This window comes from Tamandua tetradactyla, chromosome 18 (genome assembly GCF_023851605.1).
Source record: "Tamandua tetradactyla isolate mTamTet1 chromosome 18, mTamTet1.pri, whole genome shotgun sequence".
NCBI lineage: Eukaryota > Metazoa > Chordata > Mammalia > Pilosa > Myrmecophagidae > Tamandua > Tamandua tetradactyla.
Window position 1 is genome coordinate 76980678 of NC_135344.1, and position 22244 is coordinate 77002921.

A 22244-nucleotide genomic window follows, 5' to 3' on the forward strand; every position below is an offset into this window, starting at 1 on the left:
CAAAGATTGGAAGAAAGAGTGTTATCACCAGAGGGAAATAGGATATGTGAAGAGCTGGAGATTGAAGCTAGACTAGCATATTGGAGGAGCAGAACGGAAGCAAACAGAGCTAATGTGAATAGGAGAGAAGGGTAGGGGGTGGTGGTGAAGTAGTGTGGGATAGTTTTCGAAGTAGACAGGCTAGATGATTAGGGCATTCTTGTAGAAGCTGAGTTTTATCTAAAATGAACTAAGAATAAGTAATCGGAACCAGGGAGCTCCTTGATTATGGTGCATAGACCCATCTCCAGGTGCAAGTATCTGTTCCTATTAACATATATTGGATGCCACCATATGTGTTGGGAGCCTGGAGGTAGGGCAGTGAGACACAAAGGCTATATATAGCCTAGGCCAGAGTACTTATCATGGGAAGAGATGTGTTGAAAGCTGGTGACTGGGATGATAGAGTGAATACGCTTCAGAAGGTTACAAGATATATTTTAGAGGTAGCATTAAAGGATTTTTGATAAATTCCATATAGGGTATTAGAGTTATTGGAGGGAGTGTTTATTAAAACTGGATTCCACTAAAAGAATTATTTTGGAAAATAGATACAATGTTAAAAAATCACACTTAATTTTCAGAACATAAATCTGAAACTAAACTATAGTCTGGTCTGTGCAGTGAATTGAAAAATGAAAGTAAATACTTTTTTCTGCCTTGATCTGTTAGGATTTTTGAGATTCTGAGAGGAGATGACTGAATTTCTTATTAAACAAATGAATGAAGTAGTGGATCATGAAAATATAGGCTTGTCATTAGAAGTTTTTATTTTAGTTTCTGATGAGAGATCAGCACTTAATCTTGGTGAGGGTCCCTTGTGAGTGGTGGGCGCTTCTCTTCTGCTGCTTTCAGAATGCTCAAATAGTCTTTGACATTTGACAATTTGATTATCATATTATCTTTGTGTGTCTGTTTGGGTTTATCCTTTATGAAGTTCATTTGGTTTCTTGGATGTGTACATTTATGTCTTTCATCATTTTGGCAAGTTTTTGTCCATTATTTCTTAAAATATTCTTCTTACCCCTTTCTCTTCTCCTTCTGATACTGCCACAGGCATCCGCTGGTATGCTTCATGTTGTTCCATAGGCCTCTCAGCTCTGCTCACTTTTTTTTTCTTGCTTTGTTCTGTGTGCTCTCGAGACTAAATAATTTCGTTATCCTGTTTTCTGATTTGCTGATTCTTCTACTTCAAGTCTGCTCTCTTTTTCTTTTCAAGAGCTCTTTGCAAATTAAAAAGACAAGAAAACTCATGTTTATTGCTCAGTTTGAGTATAAACAGGAAGAAGAAAGTAAACCTGAGTTAACTACATATTTTCATGTTTAATATTTGCTAATCTGTAACTTCATTTCCTGTGTGTATGAGTTTCCTGTGGCTGGTTGCTGACACCAGGCACCACCAGCTTGTGGCTTAAAAGACTGAAATACATTTCTTACAGAAGGTGAGAAGTCCATAATCAACCTTGCTGGACTTAAATCAAGATGTTGGCATGGCTGATTTCTTCTGGAAGCTCTAAGGGAGAATCCACCCCTCGCCTTTTCCAGCTTCTAGAGTCTGGCCTTCTCATTTCTTGGCCCATGGCCCAGCATCACATCACCTTTTCTCCTTTTTTCATCTTCAGATTGCCTTCTTTGACTTTGACCTTCTTGCCTTCCTCTTTTTTTTTAATTGTGAAAAATATATAAAAAAAATAAATTTCAAAGCACAGTGCAACAATTAGTTGTAGAACAGATTTCAGAGTTTGGTATGGGTTACAGTTCCACAATTTTAGGTTTTTCCTTGCAACTGCTTTAAGACACTGGAAACTAAAAAAGATATCAACTTAATGATTCAGCATATACTCACTTGTTAAATCCTATCTTCTCTGTATAACTCCATCATTACCTTTGATGTTTCTAACCTTCTCTTTAGGGTGTTTGGGCTATGACCATTCTAACTCTTTCGTGTTGGAAGGGGCTGTCACCAATATCCTCCCTTTTTTTTTTTATCACATAATTGCATATTCATCATCATGATCATTTCTTAGAACATTTGCATCAATTCGGAACAAGACAACAGAAAAAAATTCATACATACCATATCCCTTACCCCTCCCTTTCATTAATCACTAGCATTTCAATCTACTAAATTTATTTTAACATTTGGTCCCCCTATTCTTTATTTTAATCCATATACTTTACTCATCTGTTGATAAGTAGATCTGTAGATAAAAGGAGCATCAGACACAAGGTTTTCACAATCACATAGTCACATTGCGAAAGCTGTAACATTATACAATCATCTTCAAGAAATATGGCTACTGGAACACAGCTCTACATTTTCAGGCAGTTCCCTCCAGCTTCTCTGTTACGCCTTAACTAAAAAGGTGATATCTATTTAATGCATAAGAATAACCTCTAGGACAGCCTCTTGACTCTGTTTGGAATCGCTCAGCCATTGACACTTTATTTTGTCTCATTTCTCTCTTACCCGTTTTGGTTGAGAAGTTTTTCTCAATCCCTTGAGGCTGAATCCCAACTCATGCAGGATTTCTGTCCCGCATTGCCAGGAAGGTCTACACCCTGGGAGTCATGTCCCACTAGAGAGGGGGAAGGCAGTGAGTTTGCTTCTCGTGTTGGTTGAGCGAGAGAGGCCACATCTGAGCAACAAAAGAGGTTCTCTTCAGGGTGACTCTTAGGCCTAATTTTAAGTAGGCTCAGCCTATTCTTTGTGGGGTTAAGTTTCATATGAACAAACCCCAAGATTGGGGTCTCAGCCGATTGCCTTGGTTGTTCCCACTGCTCCAACACTTTTTGAAAAGCTCCCGTTTTCACCACTGTCTCTGCTCCATGTCTCACCCTTTTCATACCACTTCTCTCTCCAGGTAAACCCTGGGTCAGGGGACCCAGACAGGTGCCCATAGTCAGTCTTCCATAGAACCAATTGGGGCTGGTGTACAGAAATAGCCAATATTTTTGTTTAGGTGTGCCTAACAAAAACAGGCCCAAGGGACCCATACTTGAACATAGCCACTTTGCACATTGTGTAAACTGCGGTGGGGAGCCAGTGAGAGGGGATAGAAGCCTGGCCAAGTAAACTTGTCCTGTGTTCTCCTATCAACATTAGTGCTCTAGTTTGCTAACTGCTGGAATGCAATATACCAGAAATGGAATGGCTTTTAAAAGGGGAATTTAATAAGTTGCTAGTTTACAGTTCTAAGGCTGAGATAATGTCCCAGTTACGGCAAGTCTATAGAAATGTCCAATCAAAGGCATCTAGGGAAAGATACCTTGGTTCAAGAAGGCGATGATGTTCAGGGTTTTTCTCTCAAATGAGAAGGTACATGGCAAACACAGGGTTTCTCTCTCGGCTAGAAGGACGCATGGTGAACACAGTGTCATCTGCTAGCTTCTTCTCCTGTCTTCCTGTTTCATTAAGCAGCTTGGTGCAGTGTGTCTATTCGTGTCTTTTGTCCTTTTTAAAAATTGGGTTATTTGTCTTTTTATTGTTGAGTTATAGGAGTTCTGCATCTCAAATCTTTATCACATATGTGGTTTCCAAACATTTTCTCCCATTGAATTGGCTGCCTTTACACCCTTTTGACAAAGGCCTTTGACACACAGAGGTATTCAGTTTTGAGGAGGTCTCATTTATCTGTTTTGCCATTTGTTGCTTGTGCTTTGGGTATAAGGTCTAAGAAGTCACCTAAGATCACTAGGTCTTAAAGATGTTTCCCTATATTTTCTTCCAGGATTTTTATGGTACTCTTCTTATATTTAGGTCAATGATCTACTACTAGTTATTTTTTTGTAGGGTCTGAGGTAGGGATCCTCTGTCATTCCTTTGGATTTGGATGTCCTGTTATCCCAGCATCATTTATTGAAGAGACTATTCTGTCCTTGTTCATTGAATTTGGGGGCTTTGTAACAAATCAGTTGATCATAGATCTGATAAGAAAATCTGTTTTGGAACTCTGAATTTGATTTCATTGATCATTATATCTTTTTGCAAGTACTGTGGTATTTCTTTTTGTTTTTAAAGAGAGAAATAATTTATTACTAGGTGTGTAATAGGAAAGCAGATGGCCTGTTGGCCCAAAATCTGTCTTCCTGAACTCAGTAATTCTGATAGTTATATTATGGAAAAAGATGAGCAGGGTTTGGGATAATGAGCACAATGGCCCCAGATGCTTAGTCACGGAGTGTATGCAAGAAAATGGTGGAATGCGGTGTAGGTGACTTACAGGTTAAAGTCTAAGCTACTGTGCATATTAGGCGGACCCGTTTTGGTTAGATCCAGTCTTGATTATCAAAATAACTTTGGACTTGTGGTGGGTTAGTACTGGGCTGACTCAAGACCCTTCATTAATAAACATTAGGTACTCTTTTTAGTTGAAAGTCTCTGAAGTTGAAAAAAATGGATGATTGGGTACAAATAAAGGTTAGTGACAAGGTTTTTAAATCACAGGGGAAGAAGATAAAGGCTGTACAATCATTGTCAGAGATCAAAGCAGCCAGATGACAATTTAGGGATTTCAGCTATTTTCCTCTGTCTACTCCAGTGTATAGACAAAAGCAAAAAGAAATGTCTATGTAATGATTCAGAATCAAAGTCATCTCTTAAATCCCGATTTCTCAGTTACAGTTCCTTCTTCTCATGTGATAATTATCTCTCAACCTTGAGAGCTGTTTGGGCAAGACTATTCTAAAAGCTTCAAGCTTTGAAGGAATATTATCATTAAGGGACAAAGTAATGATACTGATGAAACTAGTTGTTCTTGAAGAGTCTGGTATTTCTGCCTTTCAGAGCTTCTCCGGCATTGGAACAATCTAGAGGTTTTAAGTCTCTAAAAATTGAATTTTAATAAGTAAATTTTACTTTAATATTTAAATGTTATAGGGCCAGGGTATCTTTTAGGGTTTCCAGGACTGCTTTTTGGGTTCTCCGATATTGTGGCAATTCATGATATCTGGCCAAAACTTGCGTCAGAGTAACTCCAGAATGACTTCTTGCCTCAATTTGAAATCTCTTAGCCATTGAAACTCTTTCTTTTACCCCTTTTGATCAATTCATCTAAGATGCCAGAGCCAGGCTCATCCTTGGGACTTATGTCTTATGATACCAGGGTCAGTTATGTTCCACCATGCCAGGGCCAAGCTTACACCCCTGGAAATTATGTCCCATGTAGGGGGGAAGATTGGAGTTTAGAGAGAGACTACATTTGAGCAACAGTAGAGATATTCTGGAGATGACTCTTAGGCACTATTATAGAAATAAGTTCCATAAGGGCAAGTCTCAAGCCTCAAGATTGAGGCCTTGGCTTGTTAAATTGGGAGCCCCTCTTGCTTAAGAAAATGTCAGGAGTTCCCCAGGTGGGAAAGTTTAAAGATCTTTTTTTCCAGTCCCTCAAGGTGCTTTGAAGATACTTTTTCATTTTCTGCTCCAAATACTCTGAAATGCATCATGGTATAGCGTTAATTTTAATGCTGTATTTAATGCTATATGTAATTATTTATTAATAATATTGACATTTTATTTCTATGTTCTATGTCAACTCTGAATTAAGTTGTTTAAATAAACTGACAGGCCATTAAATTAAATAGTGTACTACAGAAAATATAAATTTTGGACAAAATAAACTTTTTTTTTATCTCACAGAGAAGTTAAAATTTTAAAATACAGACCATATTATTTTTTACCTTATATATTGATTTACCTTAGTTTTAACAGATCAGTTCCATCTCAGCTTTAATTGGAGTTTTTCAGTTTTTTTTTTAAATCCTTGTTCTTGTGTCAGTTTTTTCTTTTAAACACTTGCTGTATGGACTAATGGTGACTCTCAGAACTAGAGAACTGAATCTGAGTCTGAGGTGTCATGCAGATAATTAAAGTTCCAGGTAACTACTAGGTTATACAAAGAGCAAAGCATTTCAGAATTTAAAGAAGGCAGTTAAGTCTTACAATTTAAGCTGTAATTTCTGTAAGCTTTTTTTAAATGAAGCTACTTTCAGAAATATACATATTAGACAGTTGTTTTATATTAACAGACCATTGCATAGGTTTTGTTCTGTTTCATTTTTACTCATCAGTTATGTTAACAGATATAATATAATTTAAATCTTTGTTTGTACCTCTCTTTTATTTATTTTTTATTTATTTTTTATACATGGGCAGGCACTGGGAATCGAACCTGGGTTCTCTGGCACGGCAGGCAAGTGTTCTTGCCTGCTGAGCCACCGTGGCCCTACCTGTACCTCTCTTTTAAAGTCTTTCCTTATTACAGATAGAGCTCTGACCTATGGCAGACTACATGTACTTTTATTTTTTATTTTTATGTATTTGTTTATTTTGACATGGGCAGGCTCCAGGAAATGAACCTGTATGTAATACTTTTAGAAAAGTATTAGAGCAAAGAAGTGCAGCTGACAATTTGGCAGTTTCTCTGATCTGTAGTTTTTTAAGAATAACTAAAGCCATGACTTACAATACCATACTATTGTTTAACATCGTACAGATTAGTATTAGTATATAACACAGATAAGTGAGAACATTGTCTAGTTTTTAGAAATTTTAATACAGTCTATATATGTGAATAATATTTTACCTCTATAAATTTAACTAGTATATTTAGAGATGAGTGAAGCCGAACAGGTTGGGGTTAAAGTAATTAGGGGTAAGGAAGACAGTGTCTATATTTTAGAACCCCACATACTCTTTGAGACCAAAAGGTTTATTTGATTTGAAACTGAAATTTTCCGTAGTGCGTAATTTAATTCAGCCTATCTGTATAGCTCATTTGAACAATTGAAACACAGGAAGCACAGAATAAGAAAGAGGTCCTTTATTCCTGTATAGATTAATACTGGGAACATCCTAGAGTACATTAAGCAAATAATCAAAAAGTATTGGCAAAGTCCCCTGAGTAAGGGGAGAAGGACTATGAAACTATTAAATCTTACCATCAGGAAATTCCCTGATACTGTGTCAAACTTTAGGGAGACCCAAATCAATAGGCCATGCCCTTGATCATGAGTCTTACTCTTGTGAAGCTTATTTAGGTAGCAGAGAAGCTTAGACCACCTATAGGCATGCCTAAGAGTTACTTCTGGAGGACCTCTGTTGTTGCTCAGATGTGGCCTCAATCTCCCTAAGTCCAAGTGAAATCATTGCCCTCCCCCCTATGTGGGACATGACATCCAGGGGTAAAAGTCTCCCTGGCGATGTGGAAGAGGACCCCCAGGGATGAATCCAGACCTGACACCGTGGGATCAACAATTTCATCCTGACCAAAAGGGGGAAAAGAAGTGTAATTAATAAAGTATTAGTGGCAGAGAGAGTTCAAATAGAGTCGAGAGGCTATTCTGGAGGTTGCTCTTATGCAAGCTTCAGGTAGACCTTGCTACCTATCATAACCTGCCAACCCCCAACCAGGACCATTCCAGCCAATCCTAAAGAACACCTAGCGCAATTTATAAGATTCCACAAGTGTTCCAGGCACTAGAGTAACTTTCCAGAAACTTAGAACCTCCAGATGGGTCCCTGGTCCAGATAAGTCCTGAATCCTAGCCCAGCCTCTCCAGAACATTAAATATGTCCATCTCTCTACCCCATATTAGTGACAGACCTTTCCCATATCAAAAATTTAGAATTGCCATAGCCCAAACAATCCCAGTGAGAGGTATGGAAAGATCAAAGGTGATGGTGTAATTATACATAGAAGATGGGACTTAACAATTGAATATGAATGCTGAATCATTACATTGATATCTGTTTTAGTCTCCAGTATTTTAGAGCAGCTAGAAGTAAAACCCTAAAATTGTGAAGTTGTAACCCATGTCAAAGTCTGAAATATGTTCTACAAGTAATTGTGGTGCTGTGTTTGGAAATTTATAGCTCTTATGTATGTATGTTATTTTTCACAATAAAAGAAGGAAAAAAAGTCAATTGTGATGATAAAACAGTATTTAAGCCCTCTAGCCTCCTATATTCTGGAGCATCTAGAAGGAAAAATATGAGAGGATTGTATGGCAGCCCATGACAGACTCTGGGGATCTATCCTGTAACCACGTTTTAAAGAGCGCTTTGAAAACTATTGCTTTTTTATTTTTTTGCTTTGTATATATGTTATACTATAAAATAAAAAAAGTTAAAAAAAAGTCATTGACAGGTTAGAAAATCCCTTTTAACCACTGTAATACTTCCCAAACACTTGCTATACAATATGTTAAACTATTTTAGCACCTTACTTTTACAAGGCAAAAGAACAAATTATTTGTAAGAGTTTTTCCTTAACAGTGAGAAGATTGCCTTCTGAAGTAAGGATGATAAAGCCAACATTCACATTAACAAGAATATTAGTTTTACATGAAATCCGTTTTCTAAACAGTACTTGGATGGTTAAGAAAAACTTACAAAAAATTTTTACATTAAGAGCAGACTAACAATCCATGTTATTTATTTATTTTTTGACATGAACGGGTTCTGGGAATCGAACCTGGGTCAGCATGGAGGCGAGAACTCTGCCACTGAGCCACAGTTGCTGCCCAATCCATGCTATTTTAACAGGGAGAAAACTAAACTTTACTTTTGTATGAATACCCAGTATGACACAAAAGCTTTATATTTTTTTTTATTATTTTTTTATTTTTTTATTTTTTATTAACGGAAAGAAAAAAAAAAGAAATTAACACAACATTTAGAAATCATACCATTCTACATATGCACTCAGTAATTCTTAACATCATCACATAGATGCATGATCATTGTTTCTTAGTACATTTGCATGGGTTTAGAGGAACTAGCAACACAACAGAAAAAGATATAAAATGTTAATATAAAGAAAAGAAATAAAAGTAGTAGTAATAGTAAAAAACAACAACAACAAAGAAACCAACAAGCAAACAAAAACAAAAAAAACCCTATAGCTCAGATGCAGCTTCATTCAGTATTTTAACATGATTACTTTACAATTAGGTATTATTGTGCTGTCCATTTTTGAGTTTTTGTATCTAGTCCTGTTGCACAGTCTGTATCCCTTCAGCTTCAATTACCCGTTGTCTTACCCTGTTTCTAACTCCTGCTGAACTCTGTTACCAATGACATATTTCAAGTTTATTCTCTAATGTCCGTTCACATCAGTGGGACCATACAGTATTTGTCCTTTAGTTTTTGGCTGGATTCACTCAGCATAATATTCTCTAGGTCCATCCATGTTATTACATGGTTCATAAGTTTATCTTGTCTTAAAGCTGCATAATATTCCATCGTATGTATATACCACAGTTTGTTTAGCCACTCTTCTGTTGATGGACATTTTGGCTGTTTCCATCTCTTTGCAATTGTAAATAACGCTGCTATAAACATTGGTGTGCAAATGTCCGTTTGTGTCTTTGCCCTTAAGTCCTTTTTTTTTTTTTTTTTACCTTTTTTTTTTTATTAATTAAAAAAAGAATTAACAAAACAATTAGAAATCATTCCAATCTACATGTACAATCAGTAATTCTTAATAACATCACATAGTTGCATATTCATCATTTCTTAGTACATTTGCATCGATTTAGAAAAAGAAATAAAAAGACAACAGAATAAGAATTAAAACAATAATAGAAAGAAAAAAAAACAAAAACAAAAAACCTATACCTCACATGCAGCTTCATTCAGTGTTTTAACATAATTGCATTACAATTGGGTAGTATTGTGCTGTCCATTTCTGAGTTTTTATATCAAGTCCCGTTGTACAGTCTGTATCCCTTCATCTCCAATTATCCCTTCTCTTTTTTTTTTTTTTTAATTAACGGAAAAAAAGAAATTAACCCAACATTTAGAGATCATACCACTCTACACATGCAATCATTAATTCTTAACATCATCACATAGATGCATGATCATCATTTCTTAGTACATTTGCATTGGTTTAGAAGAACTAGCAACATAACCGAAAATGATATAGAATGTTAATATAGAGAAAAAAATAAAAGTAATAATAGTAAAATCAAAACAAAACAAAACAAAACAAAACAAAAACCTATAGCTCAGATGCAGCTTCATTCAGTGTTTTAACATGATTACTTTACAATTAGGTATTATTGTGCTGTCCATTTTTGAGTTTTTGTATCTAGTCCTGTTGCACAGTCTGTATCCCTTCAGCTTCAATTACCCATTGTCTTACCCTGTTTCTAACTCCTGCTGAACTCTGTTACCAATGACATATTTCAAGTTTATTCTCGAATGTCCGTTCACATCAGTGGGACCATACAGTATTTGTCCTTTAGTTTTTGGCTGGATTCACTCAGCATAATATTCTCTAGGTCCATCCATGTTATTACATGGTTCATAAGTTTATCTTGTCTTAAAGCTGCATAATATTCCATCGTATGTATATACCACAGTTTGTTTAGCCACTCTTCTGTTGATGGAGATTTTGGCTGTTTCCATCTCTTTGCAATTGTAAATAATGCTGCTATAAACATTGGTGTGCAAATGTCCGTTTGTGTCTTTGCCCTTAAGTCCTTTGAGTAGATACCTAGCAATGGTATTGCTGGGTCGTATGGCAATTCTATATTCAGCTTTTTGAGGAACCGCCAAACTGTCTTCCACAGTGGTTGCACCCTTTGACATTCCCACCAACAGTGGATAAGTGTGCCTCTTTCTCCGCATCCTCTCCAGCACTTGTCATTTTCTGTTTTGTTGATAATGGCCATTCTGGTGGGTGTGAGATGATATCTCATTGTGGTTTTGATTTGCATTTCTCTAATGGCCAGGGACATTGAGCATCTCTTCATGTGCCTCTTGGCCATCCATATTTCCTCTTCTGAGAGGTGTCTGTTCAAGTCTTTTTCCCATTTTGTAATTGGGTTGGCTGTCTTTTTGTTGTTGAGATGAACAATCTCTTTATAAATTCTGGATACTAGACCTTTATCTGATATATCATTTCCAAATATTGTCTCCCATTGTGAAGGCTGTCTTTCTACTTTCTTGATGAAGTTCTTTGATGCACAAAAGTGTTTAATTTTGAGGAGTTCCCATTTATTTATTTCCTTCTTCAGTGCTCTTGCTTTAGGTTTAAGGTCCATAAAACCGCCTCCAGTTGTAAGATCCATAAGATATCTCCCAACATTTTCCTCTAACTGTTTTATGGTCTTAGACCTAATGTTTAGATCTTTGATCCATTTTGAGTTAACTTTTGTATAGGGTGTGAGATATGGGTCTTCTTTCATTCTTTTGCATATGGATATCCAGTTCTCTAGGCACCATTTATTGAAGAGACTGCTCTGTCCCAGGTGAGTTGGCTTGACTGCCTTATCAAAGATCAAATGTCCATAGATGAGAGGGTCTATATCTGAGCACTCTATTCGATTCCATTGGTCGATATATCTATCTTTATGCCAGTACCATGCTGTTTTGACCACTGTGGCTTCATAATATGCCTTAAAGTCAGGCAGCGCGAGACCTCCAGCTTCGTTTTTTTTCCTCAAGATGTTTTTAGCAATTCGGGGCACCCTGCCCTTCCAGATAAATTTGCTTATTGGTTTTTCTATTTCTGAAAAATAAGTTGTTGGGATTTTGATTGGTATTGCATTGAATCTGTAAATCAATTTAGGTAGGATTGACATCTTAACTATATTTAGTCTTCCAATCCATGAACACGGTATGCCCTTCCATCTATTTAGGTCTTCTGTGATTTCTTTGAACAGTTTTTTGTAGTTTTCTTTATATAGGTTTTTTGTCTCTTTGGTTAAATTTATTCCTAGGTATTTTATTCTTTTAGTTGCGATTGTAAATGGGATTCGTTTCTTGATTTCCGCCTCAGCTTGTTCATTACTAGTGTATAGAAATGCTACAGATTTTTGAATGTTGATCTTGTAGCCTGCTACTTTGCTGTACTCATTTATTAGCTCTAGTAATTTTGTTGTGGATTTTTCTGGGTTTTCTACATATAGTATCATATCATCTGCAAACAATGATAGTTTTACTTCTTCCTTTCCTATTTTGATGCCTTGTATTTCTTTTTCTTGCCTAATTGCTCTGGCTAGAACTTCCAAGAAAATGTTGAATAATAGTGGTGATAGTGGACATCCTTGTCTTGTTCCTGATCTTAGGGGGAAAGTTTTCAATTTTTCCCCATTGAGGATGATATTAGCTGTGGGTTTTTCATATATTCCCTCTATCATTTTAAGGAAGTTCCCTTGTATTCCTATCTTTTGAAGTGTTTTCAGCAGGAAAGGATGTTGAATCTTGTCAAATGCCTTCTCTGCATCAATTGAGATGATCATGTGATTTTTCTGCTTTGATTTGTTGATATGGTGTATTACATTAATTGATTTTCTTATGTTGAACCATCCTTGCATACCTGGGATGAATCCTACTTGGTCATGATGTATAATTCTTTTAATGTGTTGTTGGATACGATTTGCTAGAATTTTATTGAGGATTTTTGCATCTGTATTCATTAGAGAGATTGGTCTGTAGTTTTCTTTTTTTTTGTAATATCTTTGCCTGGTTTTGGTATGAGGGTGATGTTGGCTTCATAGAATGAATTAGGTAGTTTTCCCTCCACTTCGATTATGTTGAAGAGTTTGAGGAGAGTAGGTACTAATTCTTTCTGGAATGTTTGATAGAATTCACATGTGAAGCCGTCTGGTCCTGGACTTTTCTTTTTAGGGAGCTTTTGAATAACTAATTCAATCTCTTTACTTGTGATTGGTTTGTTGAGGTCGTCTATTTCTTCTTGAGTCAAATTTGGTTGTTCATGTCTTTCCAGGAACCTGTCCATTTCTTCTAAATTGTTGTATTTATTAGCGTAAAGTTGTTCATAGTATCCTGTTATTACCTCCTTTATTTCTGTGAGGTCAGTAGTCATGTCTCCTCTTCCATTTCTAATCTTATTTATTTGCATCCTCTCTCTTCTTCTTTTTGTCAATCTTGCTAAGGGCCCATCAATCTTGTTGATTTTCTCATAGAACCAACTTCTGGTCTTATTGATTTTCTCTATTGTTTTCATGTTTTCAATTTCATTTATTTCTGCTCTAATCTTTGTTATTTCTTTCCTTTTGCTTGCTTTGGGATTAGTTTGCTGTTCTTTCTCCAGTTCTTCCAAGTGGACAGTTAATTCCTGCATTTTTGCCTTTTCTTCTTTTCTGATAAAGGCATTTAGGGCAATAAATTTCCCTCTTAGCACTGCCTTTGCTGCGTCCCGTAAGTTTTGATATGTTGCATTTTTATTTTCATTCGCCTCTAGGTATTTACTAATTTCTCTTGCAATTTCTTCTTTGACCCACTTGTTGTTTAAGAGTGTGCTGTTGAGCCTCCATGTATTTATGAATTTTCTGGCACTCCGCCTATTATTGATTTCCAACTTCATTCCTTTATGATCCGAGAAAGTGTTGTGTATGATTTCAATATTTTTAAATTTGTTAAGACTTGCTTTGTGACCCAGCATATGGTCTATCTTTGAGAATGATCCATGAGCGCCTTGAAAAAAAGGTGTATCCTGTTGTTGTGGGATGTAATGTCCTATAAATGTCTGTTAAGTCAAGTTCATTTATAGTAATATTCAGGTTCTCTATTTCTTTATTGATCCTCTGTGTAGATGTTCTGTCCATTGATGAGAGTGGTGAATTGAAGTCTCCAACTATTATGGTATATGTGTCTATTTCCCTCTTCAGTGTTTGCAGTGTATTCCTCACGTATTTTGGGGCATTCTGGTTCGGTGCGTAAATATTTATGATTGTTATGTCTTCTTGCTTAATTGTTCCTTTTAATAGTATATAGTGTCCTTCTTTGTCTCTTTTAACTGTTTTACATTTGAAGTCTAATTTGTTGTATATTAGTATAGCCACTCCTGCTCTTTTCTGGTTGTTGTTTGCAGGAAATATCTTTTCCCAACCTTTCACTTTCAACCTATATTTATCTTTGGGTCTAAGATGTGTTTCCTGTAGACAGCATATAGAAGGATCCTGTTTTTTAATCCATTCTGCCAGTCTATGTCTTTTAATTGGGGAATTCAGTCCATTGACATTTAGAGTTATAACTGTTTGGATAATATTTTCCTCTACCATTTTGCCTTTTGTATTATATATATCATATCTGACTTTCCTTCTTTCTACACTTTTCTCCATGTCTCTCTCTTCTGTCTTTTTGTATCTGACTCTAGTGCTTCCTTTAGTATTTCTTGCAGAGCTGGTCTCTTGGTCACAAATTCTCTTAGTGACTTTTTGTCTGAGAATGTTTTAATTTCTCCCTCATTTTTGAAGGACAATTTTGCTGGATATAGGAGTCTTGGCTGGCAGTTTTTCTCTTTTAGTAACTTAAATATATCATCCCACTGTCTTCTAGCTTCCATGGTTTCTGCTGAGAAATCTACACATAGTCTTATTGGGTTTCCCTTGTATGTGACGGATTGTTTTTCTCTCGCTGCCTTCAAGATCCTCTCTTTCTCTTTGACCTCTGACATTCTAACTAGTAAGTGTCTTGGGGAACGCCTATTTGTGTCTAATCTCTTTGGGGTGCGCTGCACTTCTTGGATCTGTAATTTTAGGTCTTTCATAAGAGTTGGGAAATTTTCAGTGATAATTTCTTCCATTAGTTTTTCTCCTACTTTTCCCTTCTCTTCTCCTTCTGGGATACCCACTACATGTATATTTGTACGGTTCACATTGTCCTTGAGTTCCCTGATACCTTGTTCAAATTTTTCCATTCTTTTCCGGATAGTTTCTGTTTCTTTTTGGAATTCAGATGTTTCATCCTCCAAATCACTAATTCTATCTTCTGTTTCTTTAAATCTGTCATTGTAGGTATCCATTGTTTTTTCCATCTTTTCTACTTTATCTTTCACTTCCATAAGTTCTGTGATTTGTTTTTTCAGTTTTTCTATTTCTTTATGTTCAGCCCATGTCTTCTTCATGTCCTCCCCAATTTATCGATTTCGTTTTTGAAGAGGTTTTCCATTTCTGTTCGTATATTCAGCATTAGTTGTTTCAGCTCCTGTATCTCATTTGAACTATTGGTTTCTCCGTTTGACTGGGCCATATGTTCAATTTTCTGAGCGTGATCCGTTATCTTCTGCTGGCGTCTGGGCATTTAGTCAGATTTCCCCGGGTGTTCGACCCCACAGGTTGAAAGATTTTTCTGTGCAATCTCTGGGTTCTGTTCTTCCTATCCTGCCCAGTAGGTGGCACTCGTGGCACATGCCTGTCTGTGGGTTCCACCAGGGAAAGTTGCTGTGGGTCCCTCAACTCTGGAAAACTCTCGCCGTAGGGGAGGTTCGGCAGCTGAAGCGTCTTGGAAGAATGCCAGCCGGCCCGGGGTTCCAAACGCGGGGAGGGTCGCTGGCCGTCACAGCACAGGAGAGCGTCCGGCCAAATTAGCCAGTCAGCCCGGGGCACCAAGCGTGGCAGGAGGGCGCCAGCTGTTGCAGCCCGGGAGAGTGCACTGTTCCCACCCGACGGGGGAGTCACGTGTTTGGAAGGGATCCCCCGGTCACTGTTCTCCGCAGTCTGGGGATTTCCGACCCAATTATCTCAGTTGTTCCGGGGGGCCTCGTGTGGTGGGGGCACCAGCCGCCGCGGCCTAAGGGGACCGCCTGTCCAATTCTACCAGCTGGCCCGGGAAGGTGGAAGGGAGGGACTCTGGTCGCTTGCCGTCCCACCCAGGAAAGCCCGTGCCCCTTGGTGATCTTACCGGAGCTGGTTCTCCCAGATAGTCAGCCGTTCCAGGATGGGGTACGCTGTCCCTTTGATCTCCCTCGTAGCTCCGGGAGCTGCTCTGTATTATCTCCACTCCCCCAGTAGCTGTTCTGGAGGAGGAGAGGTGAGGGCGGCAAGGCTGTCGAGGCTGGTGGCGGAGGAGCACGGTGAAGGCGGGGGAAGAGGGCACCGTGGTGGTTGGAAAGCAGCCGGAGCAGGAGGGGGAGGAGGGGGGAGAAGGAGGGCGGGCGGCTCGGCTGCTGCGGGGCGTGGGCGCCGCGCGGCGGGCCGGCGGAGAAAGAGAGGGGAGAAGGAGGGCGGGCGGCTCGGCTGCTGCGGGGCGTGGGCGTCGCGCGGCGGGCTGGCGGAGAAAGAGAGGGGAGAAGGAGGGCGGGCGGCTCGGCTGCTGCGGGGCGTGGGCGCCGCGCGGCGGGCCGGCAGAGAAAGAGAGGGGAGAAGGAGGGCGGGCGGCTCGGCTGCAGCGGGGCGTGGGCGCCACGCGGCGGGCCGACGGAGAAAGAGAGGGGAGAAGGAGGGCGGGTGGCTCGGCTGCTGCGGGGCGTGGGCGCCGCGCGGCGGGCCGGCGGAGAAAGAGAGGCAAAAGCTTTATGTTTTTGAGTGATATGATAAGCAGTCTTAGTATATTTGGTCAGCACTGACTGTGACAGAATTCACTTTCATAAAGTTTTTTTTAACGATTCTATATTCATTCAGAGCCTATAGTCAAAAATTGCTATAGTAAGCAAAATTTGCTTCTTTTAACTCTTTGCTACTTTCTGTATTCATTCAGGGCTCGTAGTCAACAATTAATATAACAAACAAAATTCTTTTCCTTAAACTCTCTTCCATCTTCCATATCCATTTCACCTATAGTTTTTATTCATCCAGACTGTACATAATCAGAAATAAATTTGATAATAAATTCACAAAGCTTTTTGAACCTGTATTTTTCCTTCTAATAACAGTATTCATGAAGGGGATAAAAGACAGAGATACTACAAAATAATGGAAGAAAGAAGAAATTTGTGCTTGGGTTTGGAACACAGCCAAGCATCTATACACTTTATACTCAGAACACACAAATGATTACTTTAATATGCCTAAAATCTCTCAGTCCAATTCATCATTACCTTCAAAGTTTAGAAAAGTCCCAAGTTTGAAATAAAATAAACTTTTTGATATTTAAGGGACTTACATCTGGAAAAAACCTCAAATTTTCCTCAACGTTATTCCCAAATGCTAAATAATGCCAGGAAACTGTTAGTTCACAAAAAATTAAGTTGTGGTTTTTGAGAAAAACCATTTCACAGTTCTGTTTATTTAAATGCTACTTTCTTATTAAGGGCTTTACAAATGTCGTATCTTCTATGAGGTCTTCTTAGGTCATTGGTTATCTGCTTTTAAAGTTTTTCCAGCATTTTTATTCTTTCATTAGTTACTGTCTTACATTATGCCCTGGGACAAGTATATTCTAACTAGAATATAGACTCTATGAAGCTAAGAATTAGGTTTTTCCTATTTATGACAGCATTTACTAACAAATATAGTGATTGATATTAACAAATTCACTATAAATACAGATTTCTTCCAGATTCTAGGTAACAAATGACCAAGTAACCAAAAGCCAGATTCTTTGAAATCAGGGTTATAAATAATCTGTTGATATTTCTTACTAAATTTAATTTATTTTTAAAAGAATATGTTTGAAACCTTAGCATGTTTTAAATTTTCTTATACTTATATATGTGTTATTGTTATCAGGTACATTGTTCAGTTTATGTAACTTCATCTTCAGTTTATTTAACTTCATCTAGTTAGGCTATTTTAAGAGAGATTTTGAGAATGTATTTATAATACTAGCTTATTTTCTCATTAAGCTTGTATAAATTTAGGGAGAACATACCAAAGTAGAGTAAAATTACATTTGTTCAATTCAAAATTTATCATAAAATTCCTTTTATCGGAGGTTGAAAACGAACTATTTCTTAATATACAAATAATTTTATAAGTACATTGACTATGCAATTCTGGAAAATGTACTGCAATTGTTTAATTTGTTCTAAGCCTAAATCTGGGGATACTTTCCATACCTCTTAGATCTTTCATTTTACTTAGTGAAACTTGGTAATTAGATTTTATTCAGGTACTCCTGTTCCTAGGCTATGTATATTTTAATAATGATCTGATTACTGCAGTTACTATTGAAATGGCATTATTGGAAAAAAAATTACAAATTATTCTGTACCATTTTTATGCTTACCATTTCTGATCTCTAAGCCCAGTGAAAAAATGACTTCAGACCACAGCTCCCCCTATCTCTCTGGGCCTGCCCTTTCTCCTGTAAAAGGAGAGTGGTGGTGGCCTTTGGGCGGTGAGACCTTAGGGCAGAGTGCAGCGTGGCTTGGAGAGAGGTTTAGGTGCGCTCCATGGACTTTTGAGAGTTCCCAGGCCGTTCTTTAACTGTTCTCAATCAAAGCTGTGGCCCTAACAAAATGTGACTGGGACCATTGGAAAAGGTTGTTGATTTTCCCAGAGGCAGCCCTTTCTCTTTCTAATAAATTTGATAATAAACTTCCAAGTCTGCAAAGTAGGTTTATGCATTGAATCTGTAGATCAGTTTGGGTAGAACTGACATCTTTTTTTTTTTTATTTTTTTAAATTTTTATTGTAAAACAATCATACGAACATTATTGACATTGTTAAGAATCAATGGCTCACAGTATCATCACATAGTGTATTCATCACCATGTTTATTCTTTTGAACATTTACATTTCTCCAGCTAAAGAAATAAAAAGAAGAAACTCATACATGCCATACCCCTTACCCTTCATCTCATTGACTGCTAGAATTGGCATCTTAGCTACGTTTAGCCTTTCTATCCATTTACTTAGGTCTGTGGTTTCTTTTAGCAATATTTTTTAGTTTTCTCAGCACAGGTACTTTACATCCTTGGTTGCATTTATTTCTAGATATTCGCAGCTTTTAGCTTCTATTGTGAATGGAATTTTTTTCTTGATTACCTCTTCAGAGAGCCCCTTACTAGTATATAGAAACTGTTGATGTTTGCATGTTGATCTTGTATCCCACCAGTTTGCTGAACTTATTAGCTCTGATAACTTTGCCATAGGTTTTTTTTTTATTTTTCTGAATGTAACATCTAATTATCTGCAGATAGTAAGATTTTACTTCTTTCCAGTTTGGGTGCCTTTTATTTCTTTTCTTGTCTTAATTGCACTAGCTAGAACAATGTTGAATCACAATGGTTACATGGACATTCTTGTCTTGCTCCCCATATTAAAAGTAAAGCTTTCAGAGGGGCCAGCCCTTCCAAAACATAAACTAGTTCCATCCCCCTGTCCTGTGTTATTGACAGTCTTTTCCGACATGAAATAGAATGCGCATGGCCCAAATACCCCTAAAGAGTGGGAGAAATGTCAAAGGTGATGGTAGAGTTACACAGAAAAGGTCAGGTTTACCAAATGAGTTTAAGTGCTGAATCGTTATATTGATACTTCTTTTGCCCTCCAGTACCTTAGAGCAGCTAGAAATAAAAACCTAAAATTGTGGAATTGTAACCTATACCAAACTCTGAAATCTGTTCTACAACTAATTGTTGCGATATACTTTGAAATTTATTGCTTTTATATATGCATGTTATTTAAAGAGAAGGAGGAATATAACACAGAAAATAAGATTTAACAAATGTGACTCCTGAGTCATTATATTGGTATTTCTGTTAGTCTCCAGTATCTTCGAGCAGCTAGAAGAAAAAACAAAAAAATTGTGGAACTGTAATGCATACAAACTTTAAAATCTGTTCTATAAGTACTTGTTAAAATTTACGTGGAAAGTTTTTTTTTTGTATATATATTTTACAATAAAGTTAAAAAGAAAAGGTAAAACTTTCAATCTTAAGTATTTTTATGAAGAAAAGATGCTTAATTTTGTCAGATGCTCCTTCTGCATCAATTGAGATGATCATGTGAGTTTCCTTTTTGATTTGTTGATGTGATCTGTTACATAAATTGGTTTTCTTGTGTTGACCCACCCTTGCATACCTGAGATAAAAGGTAGTTGGTCCTGGTGTATGATTCTTCTAATGTATTAGATTTGATTTGCAACAAATTTTGTTGAGAATTTTTACATCTACATTCGTTAGAGAGATTGGCCTGTAGTTTTCTTGTAGTATCTTTGTCTGGTTTTGGTATTAGGGTAATGTCGTCTTCAAAGAATATGTAAGGTAATTTTCCCTTTTCTTCAAGTTTTTTGAAGAGTTTGAGCAGAAATAGTTTTAATTCCTTTTGAAATGCTTGACAAAATCCTCCTGTGAAGCCATGTGGCCCTGGACTTTTCTTTTTTGGAGCGCTTTTAATGACTCATTGACTCTCTTATGATTGGTTTGCTGAGGTCTTTTGTTTCTTCTAGAGTCAGTGTAGGTTGTTTATATGTTTCCAAGAAATTGTCCATTTCATCTAAATTGTCTGGTTTGTTGGTGTACAATTGTTCATAGTATTCTCTTAACGATCTTTTTTGTTTCTTTGGAGTCTGTGATAATGAACCCCTCTCATTTCTGATTTTATTTATTAGTATCTTCTCTCTTTTTATCTTTGTCAGTCTAGCAAAGGCTTTGTAGATTTATTAATCTCAAAAATCGTTTCTATTGATTTCCTTTATTCTCCATTTCTAGGTGTTTTAAATCTCTACTATTACTCCTTTCATCCCCATAATTTCTGTTTCTTTTGTTGTTGTTTTCTTCTCTATGTTTCTATATATAGCTTCAAATTCTTCTTTTCGTTCACACATTGTCTTCTTAATATCCTTTACCTCTTTATGCCTATTTTCCTTTATTTCATTTGATTTAGGAGATGTCTTTGAACCTCTTTGATTAGGTTTTCCAAATTTGGTCTGCTCACATATTTTAATTTGTTCTCTTGTCTGGGCAGTATCTTCCTGTTTCTTACTATGCCATGTAATTTTTGATCATGTCTAGTTGTCTGATTATCTTGATGAAGTAATTCTGAAGGGCAGTTTCTTCCTCTTGTCTAGGGTTTTATTGTTAATTGACTTTTTGTTAAGGGTTTTTGACACATTGTCCAACTTATTTTACACTTCAGAATAGCCCTTGTTTAACTGGTCAGTTTTTGCCCTGGACATGGAGTTCAGTTTTTAAGACTTGCACTTCTGTGCAGTTGTTTCACTTCCAGGGGAGAGCTTCCTTTGCTCCTTTCCTTCTCCAGGATCCTTTATTCTGTTCATTTTTACGTGGGGAATTTTCTCCCTAGCTCTTATAATTTCTTCACTCAGTGCCCCCTTTCCTTAACCTTCTCAGTTCTGGTATCCTCTTGTTTTACAGGAGTTCTTTTAAGCTTTTTTATTGTATAATATAACATATACAAAACAAAGAAAGAAAAAAACAATAGTTTTCAAAGTATTCTTCAACAAATAGTTGTGGGACAGATCCCAGAGTTTATCATGAGCTACCATACCATTAGCTCAGATTTTTCTTTCTAGCTGCTCTAGAATATAGGAAGCTAGAGGAAATAAATATTTTTTTATCATCACAATCGACTTTTTTTTTTCTTTTTTGTGAAAGATAGCATATATCCAAAAAACAATAAATTTCAAAGCGCAGCACAGCAATTAGTTGTAGTACAGATTTCAGAGTTTGGTATGGGTTACAGTTCCACAATTTTAGGTGTTTACTTCTAGCTGCTCTAAGATACTAGAGACAAAAAGAAACATCAGTTTGATGATTCAGCAGTCCTATTCATTTGTTAACCCCCTACCTTCTCTCCGTAACTCCACCATCACCTTTGATCTTTTTTTCAATATATATTTTTAAATACAAAAAAAAACCACCAAATAAACGCAACCATTCCTATTTTGATCATTCTGTTCTACATATATAATCAGTAATTCACAATATCATCACATAGTTGCATATTCATCATCAGCCTTTGATCTTGATATCCCACTCTTTAAGAGTATTTGGGCTATGGCCATTCTAACTTTTTCATGTTGGAAGGGGCTGTCAATAATACGGGGTAGGGAAATGGAACTAGCTGATGTTCTGGAGTGGCTGGGACCTCTGGGTTTCAAGACTTATCTTGTCCAGGGAACCATTTGGAAGCTGTAGGTTTCTAGAAAGTTACCCTAGTGCATGGAACCTTTGTAGAATCTTATCTATTTCCTTAGGTGTTCTAACCTTGGCTGGAATGGTTTTGGTTGGGGTTTAGCAAGTTATGACAGATAGAAATGTCTAACTAAAGCTTGTGTAAGAGCGACCTCCAGAATAACCTCTTGACTATTTGAACTCTCTCAGCCACTGATTCTTTATTAGTTATACTTCTTTTCCCCCTTTTGGTCAGGATGAAATTGTTGATCCCATAGTGCCAAGGCCGGACTCATCCCTGGGAGTCATCTTTTCATGCCGCCAGGGATACTTTCATTTCTGGCTGTCGTGTCCCACATAGTGGGGAGGGCAGTGATTTCACTTGCAGATTTGGGTTAGAGAGAGAAAGGCCACATCTGAACAACAAAA

General features: G+C 37.2%; 1 protein-coding gene across 4 annotated transcripts in view; it reads left to right on the forward strand.

The window, feature by feature from the left end:
• Positions 1 to 22244, forward strand: part of CEP192 (centrosomal protein 192) — a 163939-nt gene that overhangs the window by 47221 nt on the left and 94474 nt on the right. The window lies entirely within an intron of this gene.